This window comes from Talpa europaea (genome assembly GCF_964194135.1).
Source record: "Talpa europaea genome assembly, chromosome: 7".
In the NCBI taxonomy this organism is placed as follows: domain Eukaryota; kingdom Metazoa; phylum Chordata; class Mammalia; order Eulipotyphla; family Talpidae; genus Talpa; species Talpa europaea.
In genome coordinates this window covers 104,551,529-104,568,600 of record NC_140074.1, presented here as the reverse complement: position 1 = coordinate 104,568,600, position 17,072 = coordinate 104,551,529, and positions in this window count along the sequence as shown.

Sequence of the window (17,072 nt, the reverse complement as noted above, 5' to 3'; positions counted from 1 at the left end):
TAAAGCTGTCCGGTCTATGATTCCCTAGCCTCCCCAGTTAATCTCAAATTTGAACATATTGTGAAAATTCTGGTTTTAGAAAACAAAAGAGTAACCAGAGCTCTTTCACAGTGTCTTTGAGATGTAAATGTTCTAACACCCGACCCATTCTCTAGGAACTCTTATCTAGGTCATTTCTTTGAAAAGCAAAAATCTGGAGTTAAACCTCAGATGGAAAAAAAAGGAAGTCTATCTTGGAAACTAAAGGAATGAAAAACCTTAAAAATCTTCACAAATATTAGTGAAAAGGTGAAGTTATCTCATCAGGTAAGCTTAACTTATCCCACAAATTATGCTGGAAACATAATTTGGATCCAACTATTAAGTAACAGGGTGGTCCCCAGGAAAGGGGGAGATTCCAGGTTCCCTGGCCCACCCAAATAGAGGGTGGAGCTGAGCAGGGAGAGAAGAGGATGCAAAGGAGACTGAGGAAGGAAGGAAGCAGGATGGAGCCAGAAGGAGGCCTGGAGGAGGCACATGGAGCCAAGAGACATGTGAAGAAACTGCGCTTGCCTTTTGGTTGTGGACTGGGTGACACAGATGTGGGTGAGAGACCCGTGGGGAGGTGACAATGGCAGAGCTTTTGTCTTGATTTGGATTTTGCTCTTTTCCTTCCAGACTTGTATGGTTGTTTCTGATGCTTTTCTGTGGGTCCCCACTGGAAGATGCTTTAGACTTGTGGCAGGCTTTGGGGCCTTGCTCTGGGCCAATCCTGCCTGGATGGATTTTTACCCACGAGGGGACGGGTAACTTTGGGCACTTGATTTAGAAACTATAGTCTTTGCCTTTCCTGTATTGTTTCCTAATTGTTTTAAGGTTCCTTTCCATTAAAGTCTCATATGTTTTGTGTTGATGCAGCGGATGGCAGAACCTATTTAGAGCAGGCAGTTGTGCAGGGTCTGGGGTGGCCCTCTCTCTGCCCTGTAACAGATTTGGTGCCCAAGAGTTACTTTATTAAACTACTAAATTTTGCATTATGGTACCTGTCCAAGGCTAAATATCTCAATGGCAGTTATGTTATCACATGATGAATGGGCACCCTGGCACCCCACAAGTTTACATGCTCTAAAGGGATCCAGCCATCCATGAGCACAAAGGCTAAGCAGATTCATGATATGAAAGAAAGATCTTTAATAGAATTGGTGTGCATCAAGAGAGAGGAGAAGAAAGGATATTTTTTCAAAATAAAATGCCCCAAATTACCCAGTAAATAAAAAAATTACCCCTCCTGGGTGCCCAATCAAACATGGGTAGTCCAAAGCAGGGTTGCTGAAGCCTGGAGGCTTGCCTCAAGTGTAAGGTACTTTCTGGAAACAAGACAAAAGGGGTTCTGAAGCAGATCCCAGAAGTTTGGGACAAAAGAAGTTATCACATCAAGGTAATAGCTGCCATTGTCAGCCTCCCCATCCACAGCTCTTTCAAGTGTCTCCTTCCATGTCTTCCCAGCAGAACCAGGGTGCAAGTTGGGGAACAGACACAAGAGGTTTTTTTTTTTCCTCTAGTTTTTTTTTTCTCTCTAGCCCACCTGCATTCCTTTCCTGGTTGCTCAGTCTTGCTCCTCATCTCTAGTAGCCAGTCCAAGGCGGCTGCAAGTAGGTGAAGGTGGGGAATGTGATACTGTTGTAGAGCAACCCCGATACAAAACGGGGTGCCTGACTGTGGGTCCTCACCCACGCGCTTAAAAGGACTTATCAATGCTCTACTGCAGGCACGCACGAAAGGTTAATAAAAGTTTTATTTACAAGGGAAGGGGAAATGAGGAAATGTACAATTCAGGGAGAAAAGTGGGAGACAAAGTTTTAAATGAGTCCTACCCGATCCGCCGATCAGGAATCCCCAAAATGGCGCTCTGAGAGCTGGCCGCAAGCCAGGAATGGTGAAGCCATGAGGCGAGCAATCGCGAGCCAGAGGGCCCAAGACCCACGTGTTTGGTTTTTATATCCAACCTGGCTGCCCAACTCCACCCTCAGGTCCCAGCCACCCTCCCTTGGTGGTGATGGAATTTGTCTTTCCCAATGTCTTAATGGCTTTAGTCTGGAGTGGGGGTGGGGTCCACAAAGCCTGTATGGGATTAACTCAGGACATCATTTCCCCCTAACAATACCTCCCCTTTTTATGGAGATGCCTCCATAGCAATCTTACTTTTGTCTGTGTGGATGCTCATGTGTGTTTATGTGCTTATGTTACAATGTGTGATTCTTTTCTACCTCTGGATGGCATTAATTGCAAAGAGCTCTATTCAGGTCACCTAATCTACTATAATTGTCAATATAAATTTAGTTGGAGTTTATTTCACTAAAATAAGCCTGGTTTTAGAGTATTCAATATAAATATTATGCAGACATGCAACTTTTATTCTTCTGGATTTACTAAACATCTGCAGTCCCAGATCACATCACAAATAGAAACTTAAGCTCACCCTTCACTTTCAGAAAACAGCTGCCAAGAAAGCCTAGCATACATAAGTCACTATTTTCAAATGTAGCTTTAGCTAGTTTACTATACCCTAGAAAATAGGATCTTCTAGTCTTAGAAGGAAATCCCTGGCCTCCTAGACAATCATGCACTCTATAAAATTTGTTCTTGCTCCAAATCCCAGGGGAAGTGTGCCTCCCCTGCTTGTGAGACACTGTACTTCTTCAATTCATGGATTGTTATCCCTTGAATAAAAGACATAAAACTTATTTTTTAATGTACCTATTTGTAGATACATTATGGAATTCCATTATACATTATGGAATACATAGAATATTCTAAGGAAGTTTCTAGACAGGCACCAGAACTAATAAACAAATTTATCATGTTTGCAGGAAATAAATTCTATATACAAAGAATAATTATATTTCTGCCTAATAGCAACCAACAATTGAAGTTAAAATTTTAAAAATTTCCATTTACAATAACAAAGAGTAGCTAGCAATAATGTCTCAAATATGTGTAATACTTATAAAATAAAAACTACAATGTATTATCAAAAAATGACGATAAATAAATAGAAATATATGTCATTTTCTAGCTTGGAAGATATTGCATTGTGAAGATTTTAGTATGCTAGCTTAATCTATAGATCCATCACAGCAGACTTTTTTTTTTTGGTAGAAATTCATAAAGCAATTTAAGCATTCATATGACAAATGACATATAATTGCTGGGACAACCTTAAAAATAACAACGAAGTAGGAGACTATGTATTTCCTGTTTTCAGATTTACTGTAATGATATAGCAATCATGCAGAGTGATAGTGATGTAAGGATGGACAAATAGGTCTACATTCACTCTTGCAGTTGGGCAAGTGGTATGTTATAAAAAATTAGGTTCTTATTTGTTGTACGCTGAACTCTCTTATGGGGATTGGTTTCCCTAGGCAAGTTGCCTTTCTTCCTTTCACCGTGATTGGCAATTTGCAATCTCATAAGCCTATGGTATTGTTTCCAAATATAATCACTGTCTATGTGTTAACTCTGTCTCTCAGTCAACTGATGTACACATTACAGCAATGAAATTAACATCTGACCACATTAGCTTCTGACCACATTACTTTGCATTGAGCCATCAAGGGCAAATGATACATACCACCTTTCTAAAATGAAATAAAATTCATATAAAGTTTCCTCCAGAAACAGGGAGTTGCAAAACAGGGAATAAAGAATGAAGAGAATTTCTTGAAAAATAGAAAATGAGTCACACCAAAACATCTCCTTAAATGAACTTTCCTAACATATCTTCAAGATTGACTCTTACATTTCTGAAGCATTTAATAAATATGGAGGTTAACTTTCAAGCCACCTGATTGCTGTTGATTGCCTTATATTTACAGAAGAGCAAGATTTCTAAGTGGAGGTAAATGAACCTTTAATTTTTATTCACATTTCATCAAACTCCACAGGGAATTCTAAAATCCTTTCAAGTCTGTTGCCAGTACAATTTACTTTTTATGCTAGGAACATCTTCTTAATGGAAGTTACAAACTACAGAGAAAGAAAAGTTATGCGCATAAATCAAAGTAACATCCTTTTGAAAGATGAACATCCCTTTGAAAGATGAAAGGAGTGACAAGAACATAGGCCACTGCCAAAAAAGAAACAAAACACAGGAAAACCAAGGAAGAGGTATCCCTTCTGATGCCCCTTGAAAGACATAGTGTGTGAGTATACATGTGTACCCATGTATGTACTTGGCATGTTTGAACAACTATATGTGAGAGACAATGCTGGAAATTCTTGCTTTGAATGTTGTGTGTTTACATGTTGGGTCCATTTGTGTAATTGACTCTGATTGCTCCAAAGGGAAAGTGATCTTTTAGTGACCAGCAAGTCTGAAATCAGAAAGACAAGAAATGTCAGGTAGTCATAATGTTCACACGCTTAAAAGTTATGAAGGCAAAGGCAACAAGGGCAGTATACAAGCATGTCAGTGGGATAGTGAGGATGGGGAAATCTCCAAGAGAAGGGAGACTGATGAGTGCTCCATGACACCCTAGAGCTCTGTTTATGAAGGATGATGTGCTAGGTGCAACGCATGCTGTCTTATACCTGGAATCCTGACAGAAGTAACATGAACAGGAAGGATCACCTGGTTGCATCTTTGTGCACATCTTTTAATCAGTGCCATCACTGCATCCACTAATACCTGGCATTCTCGTGGCACTGGAGGCCCCGTTCCACAACAGCCCACAGCCTTGCTTGTGTGCATTTCAATTCGGGACTTATGGGAACAAGCACTGCAGATATGAACTCTAGGTTGAATCTGCTGCTAACAAAAATTTCTCATGCAGGAAGAAGAAATGAGAAACAGACATTAAAGTCTGCTGGTAAATAATCAGTATTTTCAATAGTTTGATGTTACAGTATTTTTATTATAAAGGAAACATTGGTTTACAATACTGTGTATAACCTAGGAGAATAGGTTCATAGCCTCTCAGATGTCCATCACCACACCACACCCACCACCCACCATCAGAACACCCTCTCCGAAGACCATTTGGTCTCCTTTCTCCTTTGCCCCCTCAATTCTATCATCAGATTTCTAGGATTTGTTTTAGTTTTGTTTTGTCTGTTCCTTTGTTTTGTTTCTCTATATTTCACTTAGTGCAATCATCCTGTTTGTTGTTATATTGGAATTGTTCGATACTGGGCTGATTTATCTACTCAGATAATGTGATAATGGTTATAACTCAACACCATCTTTTCATGTGTGTGCCATGAGTAGCATTTGGCCGCATCTTTCTACAAGCACAGGTATAATGGCCAGTGCTTATGTGTATTTCCAAACTGACTCAGAGAACCTCAAATTTCAAGTGACTTATTTGCCCTGGGACGTACTCAGATATTCCATTCATGGGATCATGAAAATCCTTTATGTGAACTATTTAAAATCTGTGTCCTTAAAGCTGATAATACATGAGAATATCTGAAATGTCCCTGATGTAAGATAAGATTCAAAGTGTGACATCTCTCCTCCAAGACTACCTGCCTGTTTCTGTGCAGGCGTCACTTTTAACAAATTCATCCCTTTCAAATGCAGCTCTTTCTGCCCACTCGTGTCTGTGCAAGCATCTTCTTCTCTTTTCCATTTTTTTCTAATAAACCTTCCCTTTTGGATATAAAAAAAATCCAAAGTGCAAAATCATTTTAGCATAAAGATAATTCTCTAGTGTTATGTAACTCTTCTTAAGTATGAAAATTGAGTACAAGATAGAATTTTTTTCTTCATTTTTCAACTACCTCAATTTCAAACACAAATTACTGTCACTACAGAGTAAGCAGTTTAACCTATTTTTTTCCCCTGCCAAATATTTCACCTTTATTCTTCTTTGAAGTTCCCCTCCCTTATTACCAATTCCTGGTTTGGGGCCAGAATTATTATTGGCAAAGGAAGCATTATCAATAGCAACCTTTGGGCAAGACACCAGTTTCTATGCCCTAAGAACTTCTCTCTTTTTGCCATCAAAAATGAGTTTAAATAAAAAGATCTGTATTACAAATAAGTAGTACTATTTCCACTCGCATTCTACTAGACATACTTTTTTCTATTGGCTAAACTCCTATTGGAATATTCAACATGAAACCAATGTTATCTAGTTCTCCTTAGATATTATTTACCTCTTTGAGTTACTATGTTGATATGACTTTGTTTCTATACTCTGCACTGGTACATAGAGACCTAAGCTGAAATGAATGTGTTTGGTCCACATTCATGTGGTTTTCTATTGACGGTTACTGGCAAACCAAATGAGAAAATAAAATAAAAAAAGAGTTGATGGCTTTGAGCAATAGAGTTTCTTTTTTATTATCTCTTCCCAAATATCCCTCTAAAGGTCCCCAACTGTGATCATCAATCTCATAACAACATGTTCTTCCCAATTTTTGTGACGCACTGTACTCCCGCCAAGAAATTGTCATTCTAGTGTGATCAATTGTAAATCAGAAAACAAAATCTTATTTTATACCATCTTGGTGGGTGGGGAATCACTTCCTACATCCTCCTTTCAATAATTTAAAACACTTCTAATTCTAAAAGAGATAAAAATGGCAACTGTTCAATTCCTGATGAGATTTTCTAAATCCCTAGAAATATACTTCACATATTTATTCTTGTGCTTATTCCCATAGAAACCCCAGAAATGTGTAGTGATGATTTTGCCTCTGTTTATCATTGAGGATCTGGGTCTTTTGGAGATAATTTTAAGGAGAACATATTAAAGCATGTAGCTGTAGTTTGCAAGAAATGACTGTATCATGAGAGATGGGGAAACATTTCAGGGCTATGACAGAAAAAGGGTACAATCATATCCTTGATGAGGCTTCTAGGACCAAGGAGTTGCTTAAATGATTAAGAAAAGAAGCTTTGTGTGTTAAGATTTTTAAGTCTGGGGGCCTCCCTGGTGGTGCAAGTGGTTAAACACTGCACTACGAAGCAGTCTGCAGCCTCTGCAGCATGAGTTCGATCCCCAGCCAGCCAGGAAGAAACCCACATGGCACGGCAGACCTCTCCTGTCTCACCCGTTGCTCCCCTCGGCAATGTATTTCAGTCACTCTGCCTGTTCTGTTCTCCACTCTGCCTCTGGTAAGTCCTCTCACACACCCCTCCTTCCCCCCAGCATCTCTGGCCTATACCCCAGCTCTTGTATGCATAAATAAATAAATCTTAAAAAAAAAAGTTTTTTTAAGTCTGGGAGGTGTTTGAAACTCTTCAGAGAATCAGACGTAGTACAATTTGTGGTTTTAGGTTTGTTATATCACATAAGTCAGTGGCTGAGCATTTTTTAAACTAGGTCATAAAGTAAGTTGTTAGTTGAATGTAAAAGTATTCTTGAAAAATTAAAAAAAATTTCCAAAATGTAATGAGTTGAGTTAAATTAAAATGCTAGTAACAATAATTCTAATTTTATTTTATTTTTAATTTATTTATGCATACAAGAACTGAGGTACAGGCCAGAGGTGTTGGGGGGGACGAGAGGATTCACCAGAGACAGAGTAGGGAGCAGAACAGGCAGACTAATTGAAAACACTGCTGAGGGGAGCAGCGGGCGAGACAAGAGAGGTCTTCTGTGCCATATGGGTATCTCCCTGGCCGGCTGGGGATCGAACTCGTGCTGCAGAGGCTGCAGATAGCTTCATAGTGCTGTGCTTAATCCCTTGCGTCACCAGGAAGGCCAAGTAACAATAATTCTAATTTTACTTGGACATTTTCCTCCGACACACAAGCACTAATTGAGATATTATCAAGATATTATCTTGATCCATCCCAAAGTTTCATTTTCTTCCCAAGCACAGGAGTATGACTTGAGCAACAAGGTACCTTGAGGCTATGAGCAGGTGAAGGGTGCTCCAGCTGAAGACAAGGAGGGTGCGTCCATTTCAGGACTCCTTATGTCCTTTTCTCTGACCTTAGAGGACAAAAACATCCTCTGTGTGTTTGTAGCACTCCTTTATACTGGTCATTGTAAAATTATTTGCATGTAACAGACCACCAACATGGCTGGTCATACAGCTGAGCACTCCTTGCCGTGAATGTCCAGCAGTGGATAACCAGTTCACACTTGGCCTTCTGGAATATCAAGAATTAGGGAAACATGCTAAGGAGAAGGATATAGAGAAAAATATCTCTTGACTCATTCTTCCTCATCATTTTTATTCTAACATTCATTCTAGGACATCACAACTGCTTCCCCACCTGCCCCCATGTCAGCTTCTAGAGGGAACTCCGCTCCTCTTTGCTTTCTTCAACAATGCCAGTGTCTACCATCAGTGCTGAAAGAGACCCAGTCGACCATGGTAGGTAAGTACCTAAGCAGGTTAATTTTGCTGTAAACTAGGCCTACCTAGTAGCTCCCAAACAGGATGTCCAACTTTCCTCTATAACATTTATGAAGGCACAGAAGAAAAAAAAAATTATCTGCTCCAGGCAATATTTTGCCAGATTCTGACAGACATTTCCACTAACTAACACTGCTCAACATGGCAATAAATCTGTCTTGTGGGGAGATTTTATGCAGTGGTCTCAAGAGGTGGCTCAGCTTTGCAGCCTGGTGAAAAGCACCGGCCAACATGGATGGCGTTGGATTGAGAAATATAAATGGTTGTGTGGTTGCTGTGGAAATTCAAATGAAGGAATCACCAGCCCAGAGCAAGGCAAAACAACTCCTCTTCGCTTTCCAGAAAGTCGGCAGTGTGGTAAGGAAGCATGAGCATTGCAGCTCCGACCCCTCCACCTTCTGGGACCCGGGGTGGGGGCTGTCACACAGCTGCAGGGCTCACCTGCTTGCCTCTTGGTTCTGGCCAACTGCTCTCTGTACCGCTTGGAGACTACAGCGAGCAGAAAATGCAGAAAGAAGGAGAAAAAATCTGTAGTGGTGAGCTGTGCCTTAGGAACTGCAGTTTTCACCGGGAGGCTCCCTACGCGTGGGACTTAGACTTGATAAACAACGCGAACAACCGCAGTGCTGTAGGAAGCCTCAGCGCACACGATTCAGTCTAGGGAGTAGCAAAAGCCTGTTATTTCCAGCAGAGCATCTGTAAATAAGCCAGCCAGACACCAGGAAGTGGGCTGTGAGGTATGTCTGCTCCACGGCATGCAGCCGAGGGGAGCAGAAGCAGTCTGACTTGCCAGGTGACAAAAGTCCTGCCTAAAATGACAGCACCTGTTTTGAAATAAAAACAGGCAGAAGTAGGTGAGGTGCTTGCAGACAATGGTGTAAAAGGGTTGAGAAGTATTCACTATAGAAATTGGAAGACAATTTTAGAAAGCATGATTAATAAACTCAAGAAAGCAATTGGAGTTTAAAAAGGTGATTTTATTTGATTGTATGGTGAAGGCTAGAACTGGATTTTTAACAGAGAACATAATGCAGGCTATATTGATGTATATTGATGCACACCTGAAACTTATGTAATGTTACAATGCAATGTTACTTCCTAAAAAAAATTATTAAAACTTGGAGCCCAAAATCTATACATTTGCAAAAGGCTAGAAAACAGGTGAGACAGCCAACAATATGGGACTCAGAAAAACGCACTAATCCAATTAAGGGCTATGCTGAGGGGATCGAATGCTGAATGACACTGTAGGATATTACTTTGGGGGGTTGGGGGAACAAACATCAGCTTTCCTGAAAGGCTGCGTGCACCTTTATTGCTAAGCAGCCAGGCTCTATGGTGTCTTTCTCTATCATCATGTGATCTCCGCTCTGAGAGTCACAAAATGTCTGTAACATTCTGGAAAACCATTGAAGCATGAGTTCGATCTCTGGCCAGGGAGTTGACCCACATGGCGCAGCAGACCTCTTTTGCCTTGCTTGCTGCTCCCCTCAGCAGTGTATTTCAGTCAATTCTCCTGTTGTGCTCCCCACTCTGTCTCTGGTGAATCCTCTCACCCTCCCCGCACCTCTGGCCTACACCCCAGCTCTTGTACCCATAAATAAATAACTTTTTTTTTGTGGGTCCCTCGCTGGTGGCCGGGGATCAAACTGGCGCTGCAGAGGCTGCGGGCAGCCTCGCAACTGAGTGCTCAACCACTGTGCCACCAGGGGAGGCCCTAAATAAATAACTCTTTAAAAAAATATATAATAATAAAATAATTTGAACAGACACTGCACCAAAAAAAGATCAGGGGTGGCAAATGTTCAACATCACTGGTCATTAGGAAAATGAAAATTAAAGCCTCAATGAGAAACTACTCCACCCTATTAGAATGACTGAAGTGAAACCCACTACTTATTGGGGAGGATGTGGTGGAAATTATCTTTTCATACATTGCTGGTGGGAATAGAAAATGGTAGTATCATTTTGGAAAATAATCTGGCATTTCTTAAGGCTAAATGTATATTTATCATATGTTTTAGCCACTCTACTCTTAAGTATTTATTCAAAATTAAAGAAAGCACATCTCCATAAAAATACTTGCACATGAATTTTCAGAGCAGCTGAATTTGTAGTAGTCAAAAGGTGAATGGATAAAAAAAAAAAGGTGAATGGATAAACAAACAATGGAATAGTACTCTGTAGTAAAAAGGAGTAGAGTTTTGTTCATTGTACAGTATGCGTGAATCTCAAGATAGCTAAGGAGAGAGAAAGAAGTCAGCTGTGGTTCCACTTAAATAAATTTTAGTAAACCCAGGGCCTCCCTGGTGGCACAAGGAGCTAAGTCTCAGCACTATGAAGCTATCAGCAGCCACTAAAGCATGAGTTTTATCCCCGGCCAGGGAGCTGACCCACATGGCGCAGCAGACCTCTCTTGTCTCGCCCACTGCTCCCCTCTGCAGTGTATGTCAGTCAATCTGCCTGTTCTGCTCCCCACTCTGTCTCTGGTGAATTCTCTCACTCCCCACACCTCTGTCCTGTACCCCAGTTCTTATATGCATAAATACATAAATCTTTTAAAAAAAAATTCTAGTAAACCCAAACTAAGTTGCAATGATAAAGCAGAAAGATGCTTTCTGGGGCTGGTTGGGAGACATAGGACAGAAGAGTGACTAAAAGGCACTAGGAAACTCTTGGAATGATAGAATGTTCACTGTCCTGATTATGACAATGTTTTCACTGGTGTGTATGTACACATGTGTCAAAACTCATCAAATTATACTTTTTAAATATGAATGTTTTATTGTATGTCAATTCTCCAATTAATGGAAAAGGCCAGAAAATGAAACTGGTGTTGCCCAAATAATCAAAATCCCCTTGCTCAGCCACAATCCCCAGGGGTAAACTAAATGATGAAACGAAACTCCCTGTTCACAAACACAGTATGTGATAAACTAATCTGATTTTTCCCTCTGAAACAAGAGTATAGGGTCAACATACCAGAAATCACAATATATGATTCCTAAACTGACTTTGGGCTTTTACACAAGGCTAATGACCTATTCAGTTTATAAAGTGGTTTTTTCTTATAATATCTTTAATTTCTTCAAGAGAAATCAATGACTTTTAAGTGTGAGAAATACACTAATTGGAACAAGTGTCTTAAATTATTTGATTTTTGTAGGTTTAGAATAAGTACCAAGTTATTCAAGGATGTTATGTTTGTGTTTTAATTTTAATTTTTTTATTATTTTCTAATTTTTAAAAAGATTTATTTATTTATTTATTTTAAAGATTTATTTATTTATTTATACAAGCACTGGGTACAGTCAGAAGTGTGGGAGGGTGAGAGAATTCACCAGAGCCAGAGCAGGGAGCAGAATAGGCAGACTGACGAAGTACAATGCTGAGAGGAGCTGCGGGCAGCTTCACAACCCAGTGCTTAACCGCTGCCCCACTGGGGAGGCCCAAAGATTTATTTATTTATGGAAGAACCAGGGTATAGGCCAGACGCGTGGGAGGGTGAGAGGATTCACCAGAGACGGAGAGGGGAACAGAACAGGCAGACTGACAAAATACACTGCTGATGGGAGCAGTGGGCAAAACAGGAGAGTTCTGCCACGCCCTGTGGGTTTCTCTCTGGCCAGCCAGGATCGAACCCAAGCTGCAGAGGCTGCGGACAGCTTCACAGTGTGGCACTCAACTGCCTGCGCCACCAGGGTGGCCCTGTGTTTTAATTTTTAAAAGTAAAAGTGAATGATACTTAGTATATGAAAAGCAATGATCTTGAATCCTCTGCATTACACCTGGACAATAGATTTTATATTAACTGAAAACCTATGAAAAAGTTTCATTTCATGCTTTTACCTGATTCTGTTGAACTAGCTTTTAGGAGTGCTGTCCCAAGCTGTTCAGTTGATTGAATGGGGGAAGGGGGAGAGTGTTTTGGACAAAAGACAGTTAAGGAAAATACTATCTTCTTCTTATATAAATAAGCATTTTCTAACTAAAATATCTCATTTACAATTACTTACCCTGCATAATTTGCCATAAAAATCTTTCTATCCCATCCTCACTCTGCTTCATTCACCAATAGCTTAAACATGCAATCTCGGCTAGAGTTGTTAGAAAGTTAAAATGAAATAGTTAGCAATTAAATGAGTTTCCTTGGAATATTAGCATATTTTTTCCTATATTGAGCCATTTGTAAAATATTAAAAAATAAATAAAAATTCAAGGATAATTTGTATAATTTGTAGAAGCTTTGATAAAGAGAGAGCAAAGGCCCCATTCCATTGTATTTATTCCGTGGGATCTAAATCTCTATAAAGAGGAGACTTTTAGAGCTCTCAGGTGTCATATAAAGGTTAATTCATTTATTTCTAAAGATTTGAAACTCCTACCTTCAATTCCAGGATTATCACAGAGAAATCAATGATTGTTTTCTTTTATGATTTCTAGAAGTTCTCATGGCCAATTAGCCCTTTGGATTTATAAAGCACCCATTTGCAAATTGTAGATTTAAATTGCTTGGCCAGTGGCAATAAATGCTAGATCTATATGCATGCCAGTTGCAGTGAAGGTAAAGAATGGTAAATAAAGGAGAATGCTTAGACACGAAAGCACTTTAATAAAAGGATCAATGCAGGTGCATTGAAATTGGAGGAAACAAGAAAATTTCACTCTAATATTTTTAAAAGGAAAAGTAGCCATGAACCAAGCAGGAAACCATAGCTATTTTCTGTTCCCTCTAGGCATTTAAACACATTAAACTGTTGTGAGGGCTCAGGGGAACTTGGTCAACAGGTGGATTTGCATTTTCTGGCACCAACTCTCAGAATGTAGCATTTTATTTATGTGACAGCTTCAATACACTAGATATTACTGATCATGATGAGTCTTCGTTAATGGATGGAGTTCACCATCAGCTACCAAGCTCTTTGCCACTTAAGCTTTTTGGCTGTTTCCTTCCCTGGTTTAATAGGTAATGATATGGCACCCGAGCAGATACATGATAAAAAGTTTGGCTTTTCCTAGGAACTCATAGGAGAGTTCTGGAGGTGTCCTGGGTTGGCTGCAGATGTGCTGGGATCTCAGCACCCCAATAGTTACATAGCATACTCCACTGAATATTTGGGGTTCCTTTTCATCACCCTTTGGATATGCCCAATAATTGAGATGTTAACCATTACCAGCCAACAAAATCAACATAAATCTCATGTAGATTGTAGTTTTATGTCATTATAGTTGTGTTGTTTGCTAGCATGTTTGAGAAAAGATGTAAAATGCTGATGAAAGAAACAGCTCGTTCTATAAGGAAAAAGTATATCAGTATTAACAAAACTTCTTGTTTCCATGTTGATCCTCCCCTTGGAATACTGCTCCTCTTCCTCTGTGTCATTAGATGAATCCAACCATTGAGTAGTGTAGATGTTTCTCGCCCTCTTTCCCTGTATCTATGGCTCTCTTACTTCCCCTGGGGCACACATTTCCTTTCATTTCTCCTGATGTCTCTATACTGAGGAACCTCTCAGAGACCATGACGAGCATTTCCTCTTTTTAAGCCAATGTCTTGGTTGTTTGTGTAAGGAATGTTTCCCCAGAGATTAAGCAGATGCCTCTCCAATTCGTTTGCATATCTATTTTGCTATGATCAGTTCCAGGGAAATAGTCTTGACAACTCAAGTCTGAAGCTGTTTGTGTGCTGGTGGTGAGGGTGGAGGAGGTGCTGTGTGTGTCAGAGAGCTGTGGCTGGGAGGGCCTGGCTCTGAGGCCAGGGTCACGCTGGTGTGGTAGAATGCTTGGGGACTGCAGATCCCATAGACCTAGACAGAGAAGCCACACAGCTTCAAAAACAGCAAATTAAGTCAAGGGTCAGGGAGCAACCAAGAATTATTGCAGGACCAGGGAAAAGGAACTGCATTTTGTTGATGCTGAAGTGTCTTTGTCTGGTTTTTACCAATTAATCCCACACAAATTTTGAAACAGCCAATAACTGGTTTCAAGCAAGGGGAGTTTATTGTGGCTCATAATGCAGAGGAGGGGCGGCAACTGCCCTGAATCATGCTCCCAAGTGGATGCGGGAATCCCTGTGTTGGGGGTTCATCACAGGCCAGGCTGGCAGGGAAGTAGGGTAGTGGCTGGCTGGGGCTTTGAAAGCAGGGTTTGGGCAGACATCAGAGATTTTCTCACACACATTTCGGACCTGTAAGCTCCACCTGACCTCACTGGCCCTCTGCCCCGCTGAGAAGGAAAGCGCACCCCAGCTGATTAGGTTTCAACATCAGGAAGTTAACAAACAAGGAGCAGGTGAATGCAGTGGCACAAACAAGGACCAGCGCCCTAGAGCAATTTTAGAGGATTGAAGATGTAGTAGGAGAGGCACATACAGAGTGACGTGCAACCGTGCATGGTACATCTGTCTCCTGGGAGACCTTCTTGTTTAATGGCTTGTCAGTGTCCTTTGGCCAGGGGAAGCTGAATGCTTCTGACCAGGAAGAGAGGGTGTTGTTCAGGTTAACTGTGCACCCTCACCACTGAGAGGTGATCTGATTCTGGTGAAGGTTCTCAACAGTGCTTGTGAGTGCATTCCTGTCCCAGAGAGCCACCATGGCAGTGTCTCCAAGTGTGTCTCCCCTGCGGTCCACAGGAGAGCCAACAGAGCAACTTGCTGAAATGCAAATTCCTAGAATTCCATCCTCCACTTGCCGCAGCAGACTCTTTCATTTAAGTTCGCAATCCACTGAACTATACAGAGATGCTGTTCTTGGTTTTCTGTTTGCTTCCCTACGCTTGGGTCTCCAAGGGGTGACCACGATGCATTTTGTCAAAGGGTCTCCTATTAGTAAACTCTTAGCTTATTTCCAGCATTGATTTTGATGGGCAGTGTGTATAATCTCTACAGTCTTGTGTGAGTGGGTCCTTTTGAGTATAAATGGAAATGTTGAGTCAAACTATTCCAGTTCAAATTTTCCTCATGTTGTCCAGTTGTGCTGTGCAATGCCCACATTACTTTATTTCCACCATTGATTGCAAAGATGGACAAACTAACTTCAACCCTGGGACATGGCGAACTTTTACATTTTGGCTAAATTTATAAATGAAAGATGATCTGTTGTTACTGCTTTAACTGTCATTAACTATGAATGGGGTCAAATAGCTTTTTATGCATTTATTGACCGGTTCTATTTTTTACAAATGTCTGCTCAACCAGTTTATTTATTGTTTTATTGCTTTATGTCTATTTTTAATAGTTTTTATGTTACGGAAATAGCTTCGTCACTTGTCTTTTGACTTGGGCCATACTCCAACTCTACCCCAATCCAGATAAAATATAGTCATAACAGGGAAGGATTTAGCTGGAACCATCTAGTTCAGTCTAGGGAAATTCTCACTAATGTACATTGTTTCTCCCTTCCTAAGCAAAATTATATTCTAGTCTAAACTAAGAACTTTCCCTTTTGTAATTACCAGGAGCACAATCTCACCAACTTATATCATAATTATTTATAGCTGGGAATTCAAACATACTTCTCATTAGAGAGTTTGGCTAAAATTAACTATTTCATTAAATAACTCCCAATGCACATTGTATTCTTAGTAATAACATTCAACTTCTGAGGTTTAGATGATTGGAACTGGAGGAACTGGAGGAAATACACAAGAAGGAGCAACTTACAAAAATATGCATTGGGCATAAAACAGTGTCTGGGCAGTGAGAGGATTTACAGGGGAAATAAGGCTGAGGCTACCAGGGATCTATGGCCTCATGTGGCATATTGGTCATACCCAAATAAAAATGCATGTGAGCATCTGTAGCAGAAAGAGAGTTACATGTTGTCCTCAGATACTAAGTCTCAGAAACCTCTAAGAGATGTAACTGGGCTAGACACCAAACCTTCCAAATGTGCCATTTACATTTAATCACATATGAGACTTGGTTTTGGAGAAATTAACCTATCAAATCTAGACACAGCAATTTTGAGGCTTCCTGAGGGAGGTAAGCCTTCGTGTTCGATGGAAAAGCCCTCTAGTGATCACGCAAGACAGGACAGTGACAAAGCCTCAGCTTAGTGCAAACAGCATTGAAGCTGAGCAACTGGCCAGCCAGAATAGGTGACAAAATATGGATTAGAAGCAGATTGCAGGCCTGATGAAGTGATTTGTCATCAATAGTATATTTCAGTTTTCCCATCTTTTGGTCTGCCCATACAGCCCTGACCCATTCAACCTTCATGGAGTAAGAGATCCTAGAAACCCAGTCACAAACATGTGAACGTGCCATCAGGCTGACAAGGATCTAGGTTTGACGGCATTGAATGCAGGCTCTGCTCACTTTCTCTTTGGTTGTTGAGCAATCCATGAAGAAATACAAAACTGGGTGGCCACTGACAATAATGTGCTTGCATCCTGGAAACAATCAGATTAGGGAGTACTGTGCCCAAGAACTTAAACACACCTGCAGATAAGTGTTCTAGATCTAGTTGGTAGAAATTTTTTAAAAAGCTGTGCATAAAGGCTATTACATTCCTCCAAGGAATTAAATTGCCATCCTTGCAAACTTCAATTAAAAATACGTGCTTAAAAGAGCTGTGCGGTAAAACATCAGAAGACCACTCACCCACCCTTCACCTGCACCCCTCCCCACCAAAGGAGCTCTAAAAGGACTGCTGAGGCCAGTCCATGGCCTTAGTGAAGTCTCTAAATACAGATGAGAGTACACTGACATGTCT